Here is a 22,292-nt window from a genome sequence, read left to right as displayed (position 1 = left end):
CTGTCTACAAGTCCGAAAGCCCAACCTGTTCCACTCTGCTCTGAGTTTGCGTCTACGTTGTGCCATAAGTGAGGGGCATAAGCAAACCACGTGCTCTAGCGTTTCACTTGTCTTACCACACCCCCTACATGTTTGAAGCTTTATTGTTGAAGTCTTGACATTAAGTGTCACATGGTGTCCCCCAGGTTGTCAGGCAAATGGTTTCCACCAAGTGGGGCGTGTGCCGCTAAATGACCCTCACAGGGCTGCCTTGCAGAAATCAGATGTGCTGCGGCACACAGAAGAAGCACAACTCTACACTACTCACTTTTCCTTTGTGTTGGAGCTGGAGCTGCATCAGACATTGAGGGCCACATCTACAAGAAAATGATGCAGCGCTGCACTGCAAGCTATTTAGCTGCCCCGTGCTGCATCATTTTCAAATCCCAGGGATGCGTTTTATTAACAACAATACAACACATCCCTGTTCTTTCCCCTGCACTGGCACACAATCGGCCACCATGCAACAGAGCGGACACTCTTGTGTCATTTTGCAAGGGTGTCTGTGCTGCTGAGATGATTTTTTTTGTGCAGGAAGGGAAACCTTCTTACACAAAAATAATCATTAATGGAATTTTCCTCCTTCTATGTGTGCTGCAGAATGCAGCACATATAAAAAGAAGAAAAAATGAGGAGAAATAAAAGTATTTCTCCTCATTGCACCATTCCTATTCCTCCCCTGAGGCGGCTTAGGCTTCTAAAACATTCCCATGGCTTCATTTTGGAGGCTCTACTGGCACTTTTGCACTGCCGAAAACTTCACTATTTTGATGTTCAGGTGGAGCAATGTGGCACTAGCATATTTATAAGGCCACGTAAAGCCATGTTACCTAGCTTTTCCTGGCCTTATAAATATGTGCCCTTTTCAAGCAGAAAACTGCATTAAAGGGGCGTTCAATGGGTGTTCCTGGGGGCGTTCCCAGCAACATTCATGGCTTTTTGACACTGCCCGAGATTTACGAGAAATAGTAAGTCTGAGGCAGCACCATAAACCTACGCCTTACAGGGAAGGCAGAAGGGAGGCACAACGAGGAGAAATGTCTTTATTTCGCCGCATTTTTTCTCTTTTTATGTGTGCTGCATTTTGCAGCACACATAAAAAGAGGAAAAAGCTTCATGTGATTGTTCATATGCAGAAAGGTGATTGTTTTTGTGCAGGAAGGTTTCCCTACCTGCCCAAAAATAATCATACCCACAGTGCATGCACCCTTGCACCATAGTGCAATGGTGCCTGCGTTGACGCACAGCAGCCCATTGTGTGCCGGTGCAGGAGAAAAGGACAGGAATGTGCCGTAGATATTAGATACAGCGCATTCCTGCCCCTTTCTTTAGCCGTAAGTCAGCGAATCAGGAAGGCCTGCTGTGCTGCCCTATGGGGGAAAAAACATTAATGAGGTAACACCCACAGTAACACCCATAGAACGCCCCTTTCACGCAGAGTAATTTGTGAAACGGTCCAATATATAAAAGGCCATAAAAAGTCACACAGGTTGACTTTACGTGGCCTTCTATATATGAACAAACCCATTGAGCAGCCAGTGCGTCAAAAAATGTGACTTACCGGTGGCCCAATGGCTTTATAAATAAGCCTCCCCCAATGCCTGGGGTTCCAGGGATGTCTCGGGTGACAGTCGGTCGGAGTGAGGGTGCTAGCGATCACTTACCTTTGCAACTCTTATTCAATAAAGAGTTGTACCTCTCTCTTTAGCTGACGCGCTTCTTTCACGATTGGCAGCAGCAATAGGAAGTCTTCAAAGTATGATAAGTAGTTATTTCACAGAAAGACCATACAGAGCTGTTAAACCGAATACGAAAACAAAAAGGCACTTTTCATTTTATAACAAAACATAAAGTAAGTGAATATGTCTTTAGGGAAAAAATCCTAGGCTAAGAAGAAAAAGCAGTTTAATTTTATATAGCCATTTCTTTTTCAATTTACCAGTGTATTTTCCAGTGTAGGTGCTTTAATAGTGGTTGACCAAATGGGCACAAATGCACTCAGGCGAGAAGATGAAAGCAGAACCAATGGATTCGTTTTCTGTATGTGACTCGACGCAGCAATGGTGACCTTTGCATTCTGAGAATAGCACTCTATTTATAGCGTGCCACTAGGGTATTAAATGGATTACTCGATGAGATTATCTGAGCGGATTCTTCGCAAGACACCTGCCTAAGGCAGTGTTTCCTGAGTGAGAGGAACACGCTGTCGATAGCGGCGCTGCCCCGTTTCAATGCAGCGCGTGGCAGCAGCTTCCTGTCGCACAAATGACGATTACGCTAGCTTCACTTCCGCGTGTGATCAGACTATTCCTAAGGGGCTCAACTGGGGGACAAAATACTGCATTGAAGTCCAATTGAGTCTTTTAGGTGTCTTTACCACCCCATAGGATTTAAAAGCCACTGTGCAGAGGGTTTAAGAGACTCAAAACAGAATGACGTGCTAATTAGTGTCAAAGATACATTTTAAAAGTCACTGAGACCCTTGGTCAAACTTTGAAGTGTTTTAATTACTTCGCCGGAGTTTGATGGCTTTCACTCACTGACTTTTGGAAAAATAAATGTGAATTGGGCCATTTTAAAGCACGTTTATTTACTTCTGTTTGTTGGTGAGATATACACATATGGGAGGCGTGTAAGCACACTGAATGCCCTCATGTACATCCTCACTTCCACGCCAGGGTTGCTTTGCACACCGTCTGGTTTGCACTGGCATGTCATCTGCAAAGCTACCAATGTATACATTGGTCGCATTGCAAATTGTCCATCCTCAGGCTTATTGAAGAGCTTATTGAATGCAATTTGCAACCATCTGTCATTTGATGCGAATGCTAGGAAGATTGCATGTAAAGAACAGCAGACCTCCATCCTTGTATTTTACTTCCCAAACAGGAAATGTGTATGTACATTTGTACAGCAGGACTTACCAACTGAAGGGACAGGTACAGCTTATTATTTTATTTAACTGTTTGGGAACCCACGAGCAGGGCCGGTCCTAGGCCTTCTGAGGCCCTGGGCGAATGGCAAGATGTGAGGCCCCCCCAATTGAATATTGCGTCACAAGAAGTGACATCACAGAAAGTAACATCACAGTACTATTGATCTTATTTGGCATCACTGAAGCTAACTAATGTGTATATCAGTAACATGGACAAAAAGTAGAGGGGATGGAAAACAGGTGAGCAAATATCCAGATAAAAGGAAATATTGCAATCAAACAACCACACACACACAACCACACAAACACACAACCACACACAACCACACCCACCCACACACACACAAGCACACACACACACAACCACACACACACACACAACCACACACAACCACACACACACACAACCACCCACACACAACCGCACACACAACCAGACACAGTCTTGGCTCGCCTTGATTCCCTGCCCCTTCTTACAAAAGAATCCTTCCTCTCGATCCTGCCCTTGGTCAAATCAGGTTCCCCTCTGGATCCCTGCCCCGCTCATATCCTGAAACAGATCTTTTCTGCCTGTGTCGCGCCCCCTCTCAATTTCCTCAATAACTCATTGTCACAGGGCATTGTTACTCCAACTCTCAAATCAGCTATCATCCTTCCCATCCTAAAAAAACCCGGCGCCGACCCTTCCGCTCTTGAAAATTATCGCCCCATTTCCTTATTGCTCTTTCTGGGGAAGGTACTAGAGCGCCATGTGACCAGAGCGCTTGGCCCCTTGTGGAGGAGAACCGGGTATTAGCCCCCCCGTCAAGCGGGCTTTCGCCCCACACACTCCACCGAGTCTGTAATGTTATCGGTCCTCGATAACCTCAGAGAGGGTATGGACACTAACCACCCCCAGGCCCTGGTCCTCTACGATCTCTCCGCCGCCTTCGACACGGTTGATCACTCCATCTTATTATCCCGTGTCAGGGCCGCGGGGATTGGGGGCTCAGCCTTGGTCTGGCTGTCCTCCTTCCTGAGGGACCGCACCCAGGCGGTACGCCTGGGCAACTATTCGGCAGACTTTCGTGCAGTACACTGCGGAGTTCCCCAGGGCTCCTCCCTTTCCCCTTTGTTATTTAATTTGTACATTGCCCCCCTTATTTTTGCTCTTCAACAGATGGAGGTCTCCGTTTACAACTATGCGGACGACCTCCAGCTCATTTTTTCTTTATCCACTTCCCCTGAATCCATGTCTAACTTCCAATCGGTGATGTTTTTTATCCAGGACTGGATGAACTACAACCACCTGAAGTTAAACCCCCACAAGACTGAGCTGATCCTGACAGGTGGTTGCTCCAGTCCCTGGACCCCTCTCTTCTGGCCCCCTTCCTTGGGTTCTCCTCCTTCCCCCTCTTCATCTGTTAAAACCCTCGGCTTCAAACTCAACGATCAACTCACTCTTCACTCCGAAGTAAGCTCTGTGGTGTCCTCTTCTTTTCTTTCACTTCGTACCATTCGCAAAGTTTCCTGTTTTTTTACCCTCTCTGCCCTTAAGCTCATAGTCCTGGCAATGGTAACCTCTCGCCTGGATTATGGCAATGCCCTTTACTGTGGCATGCCCGCCTATAGCATGAGATGACTCCAGCTGGTCTAAAACCAGGCGGCTCGCATGGTTTTCAACTTGGCCAAATCCCATCATGTCACTCCCCTTCTCAAGTCTCTACACTGGCTTCCTATCCGTGAACGAACCCAGTTCAAGCTGGGCTGCATCATCTTTCAGGCCCGGGCCGGCGCAGCGCCTGCCTTTATCTCCTCTGAAATCAAACCCTATGTCCCTGTCAGGGAGCTACGCTCATCTGCCCAACAATTGCTCACAGTTCCTCGCTTTAAACGCAAAAAGTGGGGTGGCACGAAATTTTCTACACTCGCTCCTGCTTTCTGGAACTCTCTCCCGGCCCATCTCAGATCCTGCCCCCAATACACACTTTTTCGCAAGGCCCTAAAAACGTTTCTATTTTCTCAAGCTTTTTCCCAATAAAGCGTTGTATCCACTCTCCCCTGCCTCCTGCCCACTTGGGCTCAGCATCTTATAGCGCCAAGAAACTGCCAGGTGTACGTTGCGCTCTATAAATAATTTTAAACTCAAACTCAAACTCAAACACACACAACAACAACCACACACAACCACACACAACCACACAACAACACACACACAACCACACACACAATCACAACCACACCACCACAACACCACACAACCACATACGAACACACACACAACCACACACACACAACCACAACACCACAACCACAACACCACACACACACTACCACACACACAACCACACACACAACTACACACACACAGCCACACACACACACAACCACGCACACACACACAACCACACATGCACAACCACACACGCACAACCACACACACACCACACACACAACTACACAAACAACCACACAAACAACCACACACACACAACCACACACACACAACCACACCAAGTATTGGCATAGCCAATAGGTCTCGCCTTTGGGACCTTATAAGTGTTTAGCCATGCAACAGTTAATGTGGTTGCACCAAAGATATTGTGCTGCATAACTAAATACTTAGAAGGTCCCAAAAGCGAGGCCTGATAGCTATGCCAATGCTTGTTTTTATAACCCATAATACGCAAACCCAGTCACAGTGGTGTGTTTTTACGTGACAACATGTGGAGTCAAGAAGACAGTACTACCCTGGTCAGTTCCAGGGATTCAAAGATCACTAAATGTAACTGAGACACTTCATTGTATATTTGGCCTGTGTCAACGAAATTCCAGCTCTAAAACAACACAATCATGGGAGAGCATCCAGATGCATACTTATCTCCAAGGTATCAGACCTGGGACGTAAGGTGTTCGAACTATCTAGTAAAAAATAAAATATTTACATTCTAAAACTATATGGTTGATGTTGAAGCACTAAAGATCAATTTGGATATTACTGAACACGTATTTGAATCACGGGGAAGTTTGTCACCAAAAGATACATATAATAATGCTAAAAAGTTAGGTGTTAACCTCTGGCACAGCTCAAAACTGTTGTGGGCGGAGAATGAGCACGGTAGCCAAGGATGTTAAAGCGAGCCCCAGGTCAAAATTTAAAGCGTAGAGTACTTTTTTAAAAGGTCCACTATACTTAAACGGCAAGATGCTGTTGCGTTCTACTAGTAACTTATGAGCGTGGTTTCCACAGCAACTGATTTTGCTTCACTTACTTTTTAACGTCTCTGCTTCCTGCCCAATAGCCACCGATGGCTAAGGTGCCCACTGCCATGACAAAGATGATAAACATATTGTAGTCCAGGACAGGCTCAATAGAGGCATACATTGCCACCTTCACTGACTTGCCAAATGTATCACCAATATATGAATGAGTCCTACTTAAAACTTACACTCCTGCTGCGCTTTCTGAAACAGACACCAAAGGCTACAAGGCCCAGGGAAGGGGGCCCCCACACTATGACCTTGCAGCTCCATCCAGCGCTAGAAGGCCTTGGGAGGGGGGCCCCCTCCCATGGGCCTTCAAACAGTAACAAGGCACTTCCCAAGACACTGCTGAGAGCTCATCAGAGTACAAAAAAAAACAACAAAAAAAACCTCAGTTGAAGGGGTGTTCTTTAATAGTGGACAGAAAATAAAGTGGTAGTTGTACCTAGCTTAGATGGCAACGAGAACGGTAAATATTTTTATGTTTTGTATGTAATACTGCCCCCCTGTGTCAGATCAGTATGAGTCAGATAGTGTTTCTGCATAAATGAATTAATTGCTTTTAATTTATCGAGCTAGGAAGAATGTATCGACCACTGTATGTCACAGGCATTATTATTACCAAACTTTAGCTGTATTCAATGAAGATGAGAGACACTGTCCTATCAAGATTCGAAGGCTGCTCCCTCCTCCCCTCACCCACCTCCTTTTACCTGTGTCCGGCTTGTGCTGGAACCAAAGGGGCCTTCTGTTGCCTAGATACAAAATGCACAAACAGCGCCGATAATGGCCTGTACTTAACCGAGGCGCTGCCCTGCCCCTGACATTGTGAGGCCAACATAATTGCTGGCCCAGCCATTGTGCCGTCCCCCATCCAGGTTGTCGCATCCCCACCCGTAATGTAATCAGGAGAGGCAGGGGGCCCTGTGGTGGGCTGAGGAGGTGTGACCTTTCACAGGGGCGCGACTCCCCCTGAGCGCAAGGCCCTGGGCAGCTGCCCACACTGCCCATGCCTAGCGCCGGCCCTGCCCACGAGGGGGAGAAGAGAATAATTGAAGAGCACTCCGCTCTCCCCAACGATGCCCAACTTAAGTGCTTTAAATGAGCCGGTACTGTCCGGTACTAAGTATCTGCACTTTTCTATTTTGACAAGGAAAACACCAGCACTTTTGAAGAGAGATGTGCTGGCACTCTCCCTGTTAAAATAGGCATGCACGTGGTAAAAATAAGCATGGTAAAAATAAGCGTGCTAAAAATGCGTGGTAAAGGCACAACGAGGTAAAAACCTCGTTGTAAATGCTGTTTTCCATTTGGAAAGGATCTCAATACCAATTTATTGATGGAAAGATTTTTTCAACTTCTAAAAGGGCTTTAGTACATTGTAAAAATACCTTGTGTGGACGCAAACCTTGTGATTTTTTGTATATCACAGGGTTTGACATCACAAAAGGGCGTTGTTCAAAAGACCCACTTTTCTTTGATGAACGGCAAAAATCCTGAAAAAATTACAGGAGATTTACAGTACTAAGTGAGCAAGTACTTGACTGCTAAAACTAAACTGAGTATACTAAACTGCAAGATAAGTAAATTGATCTGCATCTATCACAATGCATTGTGAAAGGACTGATGCAACATGTGAGAGTGTGAACCTCACCTGTGAAATGTTAATAATAAATCACAAGCAGGCCAGATATCAATCAGTTGCCTGAGCTGGTAGGATGCACCAAGCTTCATTAGGTATTTCAGCGCAGTGATATACAAGTATCAGCAGAGCATTTCTGAATTGAAATAATACTAGTCTCTGATGAATGACAAAAGCATGAAACACGTGCCAAGGAGGGGTGTAAAGTCAGGGGTTGTTTGGGATGTAACACCCCGAAATAAATGTTTTCTTGGCTTGGCCTTTGGGTCAGTGGACCCTGAAGTGGGTTTGCTATGTCTATGTTGGTGTTGCTTGTCCTGATTTCACTCAGAGTTTTTAACTGTTCTTTTGACAAGGAGCTTAAATATACATAACAGCGTGTTTACTAAAAAGGTAGCAAATCTGCACCCATAGATGTACTTGAATGGATGCAAATTTACTCCACTTTGGAATTCATAAACATTGGCAGTAGTAGGCTTGAAAAGCTGCCGCAGCCTCAGGTTTCCAGGCATACTACTGGCAATCAAACACACAAAAGTTGATAGGATGAATGCTTGCAATAGCCTTTCCTTTAGCAACCACTCCCAATGGCACTCTGAACCATTGTTTTCCCCCTATGTTACCACATTTGGCAAAGGGACTCATTTCGGGCTTCGCACGTGGAGTAAAGGCAGACAGGGTGGTGGAGGAATAACGTCTGCCAACCAGCCTTTACTCCACCCACCAAATAAAGAGATGTCTCTCGGTTCACTGACATCTCTATACATTGGCAGGAACTGCCATCATGGCGATGCCTGTCAATCTAGGAAAAGCTTTATAGACGGCTCCATCAAACATGTTGGTCGACCGTCAAACTTCTACACATTTTTTTATTTTTCTAAAACAGACTCCCAAAGTAGGAGTTTCTTCTTGAAAAAAAAAAGTAAAAACAAATGACCACTACACGATGGGAGTTTTCTCCCATGGTTTGAGAGTCATTTTTTAGGTTGAGCCTGGGCAGCGCTTGCGCTACACGGCATGATGTACTCCAGTATGGTCTTGAAGCCCTGACCACTCTCTGCCCATATTTTTCATTAGCTTGTGTCATTGTCCTTTGTAAATGCTGTGATCTGATTCGTTAATAGGCTTGTTTGTCCCTCCTTAGTACCACTTTGTCTTCATTTATAACCTCCCATGAGGACCGGCCCTTTTTCTTTCTGTTGTTACAGGTATGTCGTATTTGGTCTGTAAGCACTATTTTCTTTAATAAGTTTCTCCTACTGCAGGTACGACATGCTTCACTGCAACATTCAGCGTGCCATGCACGCTTTCCCTTTCCAAGCAGCCAAGGACAATGGTGACCACATTTTTTAAATAAAGTAGGTCTTTCATTTACAAGAGTTTGAACTATTGGCATTGTAAATGGCAAGTGTCACTGCAACAAATGATGGACGGAATGCTAAATGATTCAAACATTCTCCCCCAGTCAAGAGATGTGGGTTAAATCCATCGTTCTTTTGCCCACGCCACCCCAGTTTGGACCCAGCCATATGCAAATCAGTCTTGAACCTGTGTCTTATGGGAACAGTCCTGACCGAACTGCCAAGCCCAGTCCTCCCTGAACCGGAACCAAGCATCCTGGGACCTGTTTCAGGGTATGTCACCCTTCATCAGCCAGGCTAGCTTGAATCCAGTGGCACAGTGAGCAAGCAACTCACGTCTGGGCATACCCATCCCACTTAGGGTGAAAAGTGTAACTGCAACAAATGATGGACGGAATGCTGAATGATTAAAACATTCTCCCCCAGTCAAGAGATCTGGGTTAAATCCGTTGTTCATTTGCCCATTACGTCATCCCAGTTTGGACCAGCCAAGCTATCCAGGCTGATGAGGGCTGAAAGCCCGAAACTGGTCCTACGATGCTTGTTTTCAGTCCAGGGAGGACCTGTCCTAGCAGTTCGGGCTGGACTGTTTCCATTGAGTGCAGGGTCAAGAATGATTTACATATGGCTGGGTCCAAACTGGAATGGCAGGGTGAGCAAAAAAACGATGGATTTAGGCCCAGATCTCTGTACTGGGGTGCATGTATGACATTGTTCTGCATTCTGTCCATCAATTGTTCTTTTTGCAATTGTAAATGGCAAGGCCTTTTATTTATGTGTTAATTATCAAAACAGATAAATAAAAGGCATTGTCATTTACAATGCAAATAGCTTAAACTCTTTCAAATGTGAGACCTATTGCATTGCAAATGCTTGTCTTTTTTAACTGTCCCTCAGAGACAGGGTATATCTGGCAGGGAAAGACAGTAAAAAAAAATCTGACCATCCCCTCCAAATAGGGCAGATAGTTGGATAGCTTTCCACCGATGGCCCCTACTCTGTTGTGCTGTCAGAGGAAGTTGTACACCAATAGAGTACATTTTATTCTGTCAGTGTAAAACTGGCAATCCAACCGACTCAAAATCGGGTGGGAATTCCTTGAGTTTGGTGGACAGCATACCCGCCGCTGTTGCAATGGAGTGTCTGTTGACCAAACTCTTAATAAGCCCCAGAGGCCCGCTAATGCAAATCAATACTGACATTGCTTTTCATGAGAGCAGAACATCCTGTTCTTCATCATCTCACCATTCACCCTTCTGCACACTGCTTATTAGTTGGGAAATTTGAGATTCACATCCCCCTAACATTTCTTAAATGCAGATTTATCTAGCGCGAATTCGCCCCAGAGGTATTGGAGCACTTTAGATGAGCACCGGTTATGTTACACAAGGGCACATTCAGGCACGGGGAGATTAAGTGATTTGCCCAGATTCACTGTATGTGGATGCGGCCCGAGGCTCGAACCTTGGTTTCCAGCACCAAAGTCAGCAGTCTAGCCTTCAGACCACATCCTCTCCCAGGCCTATCTGGCGTCTAATGATATTGATGACCTACTCAACTCTTACTCGCCTATGCTCAACACCTACACGATCCCTCCGTGGCAAATCCAAGCCATCCACTCTAACCCAAACAGAGAACCCCCTCATAATCATAGAGTCATTAGTAATGACAATCTCACCAGAGTGAACATTATCCAGGTTCCTTCCCCCCCTAATCAGGTGCGACTTAAATGCGTACTACTCAACTGCCAGTAAACAAGCCTACGATATCTTCAAACCTCATCCAACACAATGAGTTAGACATCATCATCCTCACTGAAACTTGGATAAATCCCTCCTCCACTCCTATCCTAGACCTCCTAGTACCTCCTACCCACAACATAATTAGTCTGCAAAGAGCTTTGAAGCCGGGTGGGGCCTAGCCTGTATTCACTGGAGCACACTCTCATTTTCCCTCTCGGAGTCCTCCACGCCATCCTCCTGTGAATACCTCTGTCTCAACATTTCAAGTAATAACCTGCCAGTGTGCAAACTTCACACTTTTTATCACCCCCCGGGGGACAATCTCCCTTTCATCGATCAACTAATGGAAATCATCTCTGGCAATGTTGACTCGGTATTGTCCCAAATCTTCCTTAGTGATTTCAACCTTCACAGGTCTAAACCCGATGACCATGCTGTATCTTGCCTTAAATCATTCTTAAGTGATCAAGAGCTGATTCAGCATTGTGACCGGCCAACCCATAATAAAGGAGAAACTCTAGACCTTATCATCTCCAAAGGACACATCATCACATTGGATACCATTACTCCTTGTGACTGGTCCAACCACCACTGCATCTTCTTTTATATTAACAGGGAGGTGTCTATGAGGAAGGCTCAAACAATGAAATCGAAGATCTGGAAAAGGGACCTCAGAGCTATCAATACAGATGAACTAGCAGCCAACTGTAAATCTGCCCTCTCCTCCCAAGCTGACATATCTGAGGTTCAGGTACTCACTGACTTCTACAACTCTACTATCTCTAACATCATGGATGCCATTGCACCACTCCAACAAACAAATGCCTCAACAAAAATATCCAAACCGTGGTTCAACAACAATTTAAACTCGGATTGCGACAACCTTAGGGCAATTGAACGATCTTGGAGATCCAAAGCTTCCTCGGATCAACTAAAACTCCTTAGAGAGGTTAGGAGCCCCTACAACAAACAAATCAAGAGCACTAAGGCAGACTACTTCAGATCCCAACTTGATCAAGCCGCTAATCGCCCCAAGAAACATTTTGAACTGGTTAAACAGCAATCAGTGGAAGGTCCAACCCCTCTGACTCTGGAGTCAGCCCACCCTCATACGACGAACTGGCTACTTTTTTACTGAGAAATCAAGACTCATCAACATTGAACTCGCTTCTAAGAAGGCTCTACTGCCTTTCTCTGGCTCCGCAGCACCTCCTGCCCTCTTAGAGAAGCTCAAACCTATCAGTCGGAGCACCAAGAACAATGCCTCTTGGGGCACCTTTCTCCCTTCAGGGAAAGAGTATCAACCTATATAATCACTTCAGCGACCCGTTGCCTCCTTCCATCTTCAAAGAAATCAAGAATGTCATCATCCCCATCTGGACAAATATTGTCAATGCTTCACTGTCATAAGGCATGATCCCAGATTGCCTAAAAGCAGCTCAGGTATCACCTATACTAAAAAATACTAATGCTGATAGTGCTGACTTTAACATTTTCCGCCCAATATCTAACATCACCACCCTACCCAAACTCCTAGAAAAATGCGTCCAATCACAACTCTGTGCTCACATCGAGAATTTCCAACTCCTGGCCAGCATCAATATGGCTTTCAGAGTGGGCACTGCACTGAATCGGCTCTCACTCATGTGATGGATGACATTTTAAAAATGCTTGACCAAAACGGATCTTGCCTCCTTATCCTCCTTGACCTTTCCTCTGTGTTCGACACTGTCAATCACGACAACCTCCTATTCATTTTGGAGAACAGGATGGGCCTTTCTGAGCTGGTGTTGCAATGGTTCTCGCCCTTCCTCCACCACAGATCACAAAGAGTCAAGGCGAACCACTCTCTCTCCCAGCCCTCTCCAGTATCTATGGGGGTCACCCCGCCCTATCTCCTATACTCTTCAACTTGTTCTTGGAAACATTAGCTAATGCACTAAATTCCACGAACATTCTCTTCCATATGTATGCGGACGATACGCAACTGTACCTGAAAATCTTCCTCCCGGATAACCTAATTTCATCAACACTACTCCAACGTCTACTCAAAACTGCTAAACCAAGAACCACCTCCTGCTCAACACCTCCAAAACAGAATTCCTTCTCATGTCTCCTCCGAATCACATCGCCAAACTAGACCTTTGGAGGAATTACCTCACTGCCTTCAACTGCAACCCCCTCATTATCGACTCAGCCAAATCTCTCGGAATCACCCTGGACAAGCACCTGAACATGAAGAATCATATCAGCAATGAGGATACTCAGAAATATCAAACCATTCCTTCCACAAGCTGATTTAAAGCAGGTGGTCCAAATGCTTGTTTTGCTGAGACTAGACTATGGCAGTGCTACGCTCTGTGGCCTCCCCAAATATACCTTGGCCCCACTAAGGGCATCATAGAACTCTGTGGCCAGATTGGTTACGGGTGCCAAAAGAAATGTGCACATTCTCCAGTCCTAAAATCCCTTAAGTGGATGCCCTACGGAGCACAAATTCATCTAAAGATTGCCTGTCTGTTGCACAAAGCCCTCCATTTCAAAACCCCAGTTGCCTAGCGCATAAGCCTGAATTTTCCAGAGCTGGTAGACCCTCAAGAAGTGATAACACTTTCCTCTTGAAACCACAGATCTTTCTCAAAAAGAGAACCTACCACAGAGCTTTCTCCACCGCTGCTCCGAAGATCTGGAACTCTCTTCCACCTGAAGTACGCAGAATCTCCTCCACAGTTGCTTTCAAATTGGAAGTCAAAAGATTCCTTATGAACAAGTTCTTACCTTAATGGGTTAGGAGCATCTGCTCTAAGTCACTGATCCTACGACCTTAAGACCTTCATTGGATGCCACTCTTCTTTAACCTATTGTTTGCTCCTCACTTAGCTTGATATGTACCAGTTATTGTATTACTCTCCTTTGACCCCTTTGTCTTGTAATTGTTCTGTTTGGTATTCTCATCTGATGCCGTTATTGCATTTACTACCTTCCCTCCATCCAATAGTAAAGCTCTCTGATATCCTTCAGGATCTTGTTTGCACTATATAAAACTTTATAAATAAATAAATAAATAACATAACTGACTAAGCTATGTCCTTGGTGACAGCACCCACTTTCATAGTGTCTTACAGTGACCTTTGATTCTGTGAAATACCCAGGGCCAACTAATTGGAAATACACAACACCTGTTAAAGATACAGCAATTTTCACCATGTTTTCCTACTGTACTCTCTCCAAAGCATTTGCCAACTCAGAAAGATAGTGATTAAGCTGGAGACAGCAAACATCTTTTACTATTTAGGTGCTGGGTCCTTGTCTTAAGCATCCTCCATAGGCGGCATACCAGCCACTGCCTCTCTTTTGTGACAAACAACACACTGGGCTGCCCTATACTGGGTCTTTTCGAGCATGCCAGGCTGCCCAGTAAATTGTGACATTAATTAATGTGCCAAATACACACATCCTCGGGATAATTGAAGGGGGTGCTCAAATGTCCTAACTGAAATAATGTGCTCTTTAATACACCATGAATATTGGAGTTCCTGCTCCGGTTACTGTCAAAGTGTTTCTAACAACATCTATCTCTGAATTTATTGGGTTGCAGGGGCTACTTCAAGCTATATTTTACTGTTAGATGTGGGAGGACACTAGGATTACCATAGTACACTCCGGCACATATCCCTAGCCATCAGAGCCTAAATTTAATGCAGGCGAAGACTTTTTCCATTTTGAAAATGCCCACAGTATATTGACTGAACCCAGCTGTTGGCTTCTGCCTGACTCCCAGTGAGTCTCCAAGACTCTCCCCTGAGGACCTGATGGGACTTCAGAAGTGTATCCTTTGGTGCATTGGGACTTAAAAGACAAATTTTTGCCCAGAACGAACCTGGTTGGTGTATCTGACCCACGGTTCATCGTGGTCAGCGTCAAGTTGCACCTAGGTCCTCTTCTACCATGACCATTGATTATCGTTGGCACTTTATGCTTCTTGGCGCTAATTATAATAAACTCTTAAAAATTCATATCTGCTGTTCCCGTTATTGGATTTTTGTCAATTTGGTGTCTTTTTCTAACTCATTTTGGAAATTTTGGTATTTTGCATTTCAATTTTATTAACATAACATGTGCATTTGTAAAGCGCATGTTAACCCCAAATGGGGTATCTTGGCGTTGAATGACATATGTGTATTGTTACTCAACTCAGTGGTACTCAGTGGTACAATTACTGTTTTAGTACTGCATACATATTTACACATTGCCTCTAAGTTAAGCCTGCCTGCTATGTGCCACAGCTATCAGGGGGATAAGCTCAGGTTTGTTTAGTAACTTAAGTGGTTCACCCTGACAAGGATTGTAATTATTGTTTGAGGTGGGCACTTAGGGGGTCATTATGATGGCGGATTTCCCGCATACTCCGGGCCGGCGGAAGCCACCACCGGCCCGGAGGATGCGGGAAATCCGCAGAGGAGGCTTGAAAGACCCACCGCCAAATTAGGATGGCTGGTGGGTCTCACAATCTGTCCTCCGCTTTTCCGCCGCGGTCGGAAGGCGACCACGGCGGAAAAGCACTAACATGGCTGGCGGTGTCTATCAGACACCGCCAGCCATATTAGGATGTAGGGAAAGTAATGCTTTTCCGCGGCGGCTTTTCCGCCGCGGAAAAGCATGCGGACATTCACTTTGGGGGCCCGTTGCGGGCCCCCTGGGTGAAGGTTGCGTGGGGGGTGCACATGGGGGGTACCTATGGTACCCCCCTGCCTTTGCATGCACGAAGCGGCAGGCACCGCGCGGTGCCTGCCGCTTTGTGCATGCAAATGCACTGCTTTCATTATTTACATTGCGGCGGGTGCTGCTTCAAGCAAGGAAACTGACGATAAAATGGCGAAAATGGTCTTGATAATACGCCCTTGTTTATTCTCATAGAAGCCCATGTTCTGGAGTTAACATGAGACATGCGGTACCATGTAGATGCCTTTAAGGGGGATCAGAATAGAGTCTGAGAGGCCATGGAGCAGGGTGTTTCTACCATCCAGATGTGAGAGTACAAGCTTTTGAAAAGCAACTCTGTAATGTTTTTTGGGAGGATGCTATCACTCTCATTAGTAAAGAGAGTTGATACAAGGCCATCTTTGTTTTCTTGTATTGCGTTACTTGAGGGCGAGGTTGGTGTCTGGAATGTATCTTAATGTATTGCCATTGGGTGAAAGTTGTGGCTTGAAGCTGTCAATGTATGTGTCGTTGAGCCATGTTTGGATTGTTTTCATTGTTGTTTTTTAGAAATAACAGGAATTAAGTCTTGGTGGGGTTAAACTTTAGGTAAGTGCTGTGCATCTAGGTATGGATGAGGTGTAGGCAGTGTTTGAGGTATTGGATGTCTGGATCAAAAAAGACTTTCAAGCAGAGTTGTGTATTGTCAGCATATTAGTAAATTTTTATGCTATTAGTAGAGGTTGAAGATGAAGTGGGGGAGGATCACATCCTGGGAGACTCTAAAGGTAATAGGGATCTTCTAGAATCTTAAGGTGTCCATGTGAACGAACTCATATTGCTTGGAAAGGTAGGTTGAAAAACAGCTAAGGACTTTGTCAGTGAATCCCATTTGAGACTTCAGGGTGTGGATGAGAATGAGATGGTTGACAGAGTCAAAGGCAGCTGAGAGGTCCAACTGAATCAGGATTCATCATGATCTGGAGTCAGGAGAGCATTGTCTACAATGCACAAGTTAACTATCTCTATCCTGCATGGTGGTCTGAAGCCAAATTGGTTGTTGGACATGAAATGGTTGGTTTGATCTGATCTTGCCAATGAAAAGAAGGTAAGAGATGGGAAGGTCGTATGCAGCGTCATCATCATCATCTAGTGTAGGTTTCTTTAGGACTGTGAGGATCAACCTGTTTTGAGAGCTTGTCTGAAGACAGCTCTGATGAAGGACGAGGGTAAGACATCATCTTCAAAAGGTGGGGAATGAAGGCAGAATCCCAAGTTATGTTTGAGCAGTTAAGAATCAAAGGGACCTGAGGTAGGGATCATGGATGAGGTGGACTGGGGGACGGTTTTGATGTACCCTCGGGAAGTGGCAATTAAATCTTGCCTCCAGCTCGTACAGTTCAAAGTGCTCCACCGATCATACTTTGACAGAGCTAGGTTACACAGAATGGGAAGGGCGTCGGACCCCTGTTGTCTGAGTTGCGGATTTGAGAAGGGGGATTTCTTTCATACCATTTGGTCCTACCCGAACATACCGGTTTTCTGGGACGAGGTGCTCCTGGAATTGGGAGAGGTGCTGGAAGTAGCCCTGCAGTCCGACCCTAAGCTGGTCCTCCTGGGTATGACGAATTAAGTAGATGTGAGTCGCCCACAACTAATCTTTCTGGTATTGGCCTTGGTGATGGCCAAGAGGGATGTGGCCAGGAAGTGGGGGGCTTCTGAGTGCCCACAGCTGGAAGAGTGGCATAGTGGAATGGACCTGTATATGGCTGCTAAGAGGGTCGCGTACAAGGCAAGAGGGTGCCCCAAAAAGTTCGGCAAAGTGTGGGGGAAATGGTGCGGGTATCATGGGCTAGATGGAGGTCTTTAATTGGCATGTGGTAGCAAAGGCACTGGGGGTGGAAGGGATTTGGACAGTTGACCTTTGCTTTCACCTATTTGACTGTGGAATCAATACAGAGCTAGTACTTCTAGCGTCGGATACGCATGTTAAGGGTCCGAGGATGAGGGAGGTTGGTGGGGGGATTCAGGGATGGGATGTGCTGAGTAATGATGACATGCTTGTTCTTGTTTATGCAATGAAAAATAAAAATGTTTATAAAAAAAAAAAAAAAGAATCAAAGGGACTTGAGCAGGGCTTAATTAGAGGGTTAAACCTAGGCATGATCAGACCAGTTGATATAAAGTTTAGGGTACTGTAGTTCTACAAGGATAAAGGATGTCAAAAAGGATGTCAAAAAGTGGAGATGATTTGAAAGAGCGCTTTTTTTGTGGATGCCTATAACTTTGTCAGTGAAGAAATCATTCATTTTGGGAACAGTACTTGTGGGAAGTAGCGTGGGGTTCTCCACAGGTATTGTTAGGGAATGGCTGAATGGTTAGCAAGTTTTCCTTGAATTTACTAGGAGCTGTGCAGAGTCTGCCTAGGGTAGGGTGACCAGATTTTGAGAAGCAAAAACCAGGCCATGCATGACATAAAAGTAGGATTCTAGCCTTACTTCTATGTCTGGCCTGTCTCTGTTTTTGCATAGCCTTGTAAATATGTGTCAATACACACACACACACACACACACACACACACAAACATACACACACTCTCACACTCAAACTCACACTTCTGCCCTCCTCTCAAAAACGATGACGTATTTAGAATTAAGAAAAGTGTCAGGATGCTGGGCCAGTCCTCTGAAAACCAGGACTGTCGGGGGAAATCTGGGATGTCTGGTTACCCCTGTCTGGGTAGAAAGTTTTTTGACATCAGAAAATATTTCTAGAATGTGGCTGAGCTTGTTTGCCAGCATTTAACAGTCTTTCTCCAGGAAGCTCTAGCTTGTGACAAGCTGGCTTCAGTTTGGTGAGTGCTGGGTGAAACCAGGAGAAGTTGGCAGAGCAGGCTAAGTTTGAACAAGGGAAGTAACTTTGTCTGAAGCAGGCAGGGAAACCCAGTAAATAACATAATCTGTTCTCAAGAGACTAATGAAGGAAGAGTGAGTAGCAACTTCAGGACAAGTATATTTTAATTCTCTAATACTCATCTCTCAGTCGACGCAGTGGGCACTATACAGTAAAACAATTTCGATTTGTGTGGAGATAGAAAACGAGATGAGAGAAAGCACAGTCCAGGCGGGTGTCTAGTTGGGCCTAGTGATGACTGGAATGAAATAGCAACCTTTGTTTGTGGATGTGGTCACAGGAAGGAAGTTTAGGCGTTAGTGAAGTTGTGGAAGGAAAATACGTCCTGGAGTGAAAAAGATCAGAAGTGTGCACAGTTTAACAATAGGACTTTTATAGTGCTCTTGTTTTGGAAGCATGTGAGATAAAGTGTATTTGTGATGGAAAATATTCAAATATGCCTACAGAGTCTGCAACTAATCCTACAACTGCCTGGATCTTCAGAAATCTTCTACCCTATTTGCTCCATCATCTATCAGAATCAGCTATTGTCACTGAATACTTGAAAAAATAGGATTATTCCATCTATTGTAAATAAACCCTATTTGGATGATTTTGTGCCACTTAATTTTTCAACTCTTCACTATTTTGCTTGTTTTGTCAAAAATACAATAAAGTTGCAATTGGACTGTCTCATGGATTACATGGCCAACCGCTCCAAGAATCATTGGAAGAGCTAACACTGTCTTTCTCCTACAGAGTCTCGACTGGTTATGGGATTAAAACCTCTATTTTTGTGTTTTGGGATAAGGCATTCAAGTTGAAGGACGCGGGAGTTGCTGCATTGCTGGTTATGTGAGACTCATCACAGCTTATGATGAGACTGTTGATCGTTGTGCTTTGATGGTGAGGATGGCTAAGTGGCGTATGCTACCCCCAATATCATTAAATGTTTTGGTAATTTCTTAATCAAAGGAATCAAAAAGTGTCAGTCTAGGACTGAATTTGTTTCTACAATATCCCTGTTGCCAATCGTGTCCCTCTGACTCTTCATTTTTCCAGGATTTATTTAATGTCTATGTGTCCCACCCATTCTATCCATCCTGTTCCATTTGATCTGATATTAGTCCCTCCTGTCTGAATCATAGCACCATCTAGATATGAAACAAGTTCTCCCACAATATAGAATCTGTCATGGCCCTTTAAGATATTCTAATCCATATACAGTGTTGGATACTAACCCATTACCTTTATTGGATGTGTACCAAAACTAAGCCTGGCATGTTTGGGGTGAAAAGCAGAAGTTGATTAATATGAAACTTTGTGATATTTTTGAAATAGTAATCCCTGCATCTAAAAAGGTAATGAATATCCGTTATTACATTGACTCCGGTGTTACTTTTCCACCACAAGTTGGGTCAGCGGTAAGTTGTTTTCATAATCAAGGTTCAAGGGTTCAAAAACAATTTATTCGGATGGCATCGTATCCATAAAAGCACAGCAGCATACCAAATTTTAAGATGCACAGGAAAAAAGTCATAGTAAAATCCATTGGCAATATACATAACAAGTGCACAATAATAAAATATGTCACATAATACAAAAACTCATGTGTACGTAATACAAAGACTCAAGGATTAGACATCTTCTGACGTGCTCGAGCGGCAATTCTCAAGACGAATGTTCGTGAATTTCTCCAAGAAAATGGCCTGCTTGGTTCCGCTCCTTCCCTGAAAGTTTGGGGGTGATTGGTCAAGCGGGGGCCGAGAAAAAAGGGGGGTCCCAAAACGTGTTTTCCCCATGCAATTTTCCATAGGGACCTTTAGCCAAGGCTACAGCCCGAACGGCTGAACGGAATTACACGAAATTTGGCAGAGAGGTAGAGTTCTGTTTGCAGATTGTGCTTTTTGTTCAATGGTGTAAATCCGGTCAGTAGTTTCTGAGAAAATTGCAAGTAAGTAAAATCATAGCGATATCTAGAGTCGGAGTTCAGTACGCGTACTGAAATCTGTTCAATTACGAGCGCGAGCTGCATGCTGATTGGCTGTGAACTGTCTGTCAACACTCGAAACCAGGAAGTGTTGGCGGCCATCTTGTGCCTCGCTAGAACCGAGTGACTAGAAAACAGTAAAACAAAGTTGAGAAATAAGGGAAGGGGTACATGGGTGTTTAGGCTCTATTTTTTATTTTATTTTTTTTAAAGAAAAATCGCAGCGTACGTGCATGTATATACGTACAATTATGAGCAGGAGCTACATGCTGATTGGCTGTCAATACTCCAAACCAGGAAGTGTTGGCAGCCATGTTGTTTGTCGGGAGAGCACAGTCACAAGAAAACAGTAAAACAAAGTTGAGAAATAAGGAAAGGGGGCAGGGTAGAAACATTCTGAGCCTATAGTCTTGGTCAGGGGGTGGTACATGGATCTTTGGGGTACATTTTTATTTTTTTTAAAATAAAAAATGGCGGGGTACTCGTGCAGAACTTGTACGCGGTGGAAAAGTCTGTTTTATTCATTAGTTCCCGGGGGGCAAATTACGTGGGCATTTTTTCTGCATAATGGGGGCTTGTAAGGTGCTCCGAGCACTGGGGTACGGCACTTCTCTGGTTTTATTTTGAAGTATGCGGGGGGGGGGTTACGGTCCTACTTCCTGCAGTCTCGGGGAGCGGCACCCCTCGGGTCTTTTTGAAAAAAAATATGTTTTGAGCTCTCCCTCCCTCTCTCACCGTACAGGTCGCGGGGAACGCCACCTTTCTGGGGCAGTGATTTGTAAAATGACCTTCCAGCTCTGGGTACCTGCATTGTCTGGAGTCTTTTATTAATGTTGGGAGGGTGGGCTTGATAATACGTCCTTGTTAATTCCCATAGAAGCCTATGTTCTGGTGTTAACATGGGCTTCTATGGGAAATAACAAGGCTGTATTATGAAGCTCATTATCGCCGTTTTATCGTCCTTTTCCTGCCAATAAAATGGCGATAATTTTAAAAGCGGACCTTGATAATATGCACCTAAGTTTACTGGTCAAAAAAAGAGCAATGATCCATATTATCAACAAAAGGCGGTACATCATCGTCACTTTTATCGGCAGGAAACTGCCGATAAAGCAGCGATAATGGGCTTGATAATATATGCTTGTGAATTGCAATAGAAGCCCAGGTTAATACTAGAACCTGGGCTGCTATGGGAATTTACAAGGGCCTATTTTCAAGCCCCTTATCGTCGCTTTATCTGCAGTTTCTTGACAATAAAAGCGCCAATAATGTATCGCCCTTTACTGATAATATGGCACGGGCGGGCATATTATGAAGGACCGGTGTTAAAATTATCGACGTATTATGGGCAGGAAACTGACGATAAAATGGCGAAAATGGTCTTGATAATACGCCCTTGTTTATTCTCATAGAAGCCCATGTTCTGGAGTTAACATGGGCTTCTATGGGAAATAACAAGGGCATATTATCAAGCCCAGACGCGGCCCCTGGAGGGAGTTGCGGTGAGACAGGCAGAGCGGGGGAGGGGCAGGGTGGGGGGTGATAAAGAACGGAATCTGGATGATTGTAGGTAAGTAAACAATTAAATTAATAAAACGAATTTCAGGCAACATTATCAACAACATAAGGCTATACATTCTCGCCGCTTTTATCGGCAGGAAACTGCCGATAAAGCGGCGATAATGGTCTTGATAATATGCCCTTGTGAATTTCCATAGCAGCCCAGGTTAACACCAGAACCTGGGCT

The sequence above is a fragment of the Lissotriton vulgaris genome, chromosome 9 (genome assembly GCF_964263255.1).
Source record: "Lissotriton vulgaris chromosome 9, aLisVul1.2, whole genome shotgun sequence".
Classification (NCBI taxonomy): domain Eukaryota; kingdom Metazoa; phylum Chordata; class Amphibia; order Caudata; family Salamandridae; genus Lissotriton; species Lissotriton vulgaris.
The sequence above is the reverse complement of the archived record's forward strand: the minus strand, read 5'-3'. Positions refer to the sequence as shown.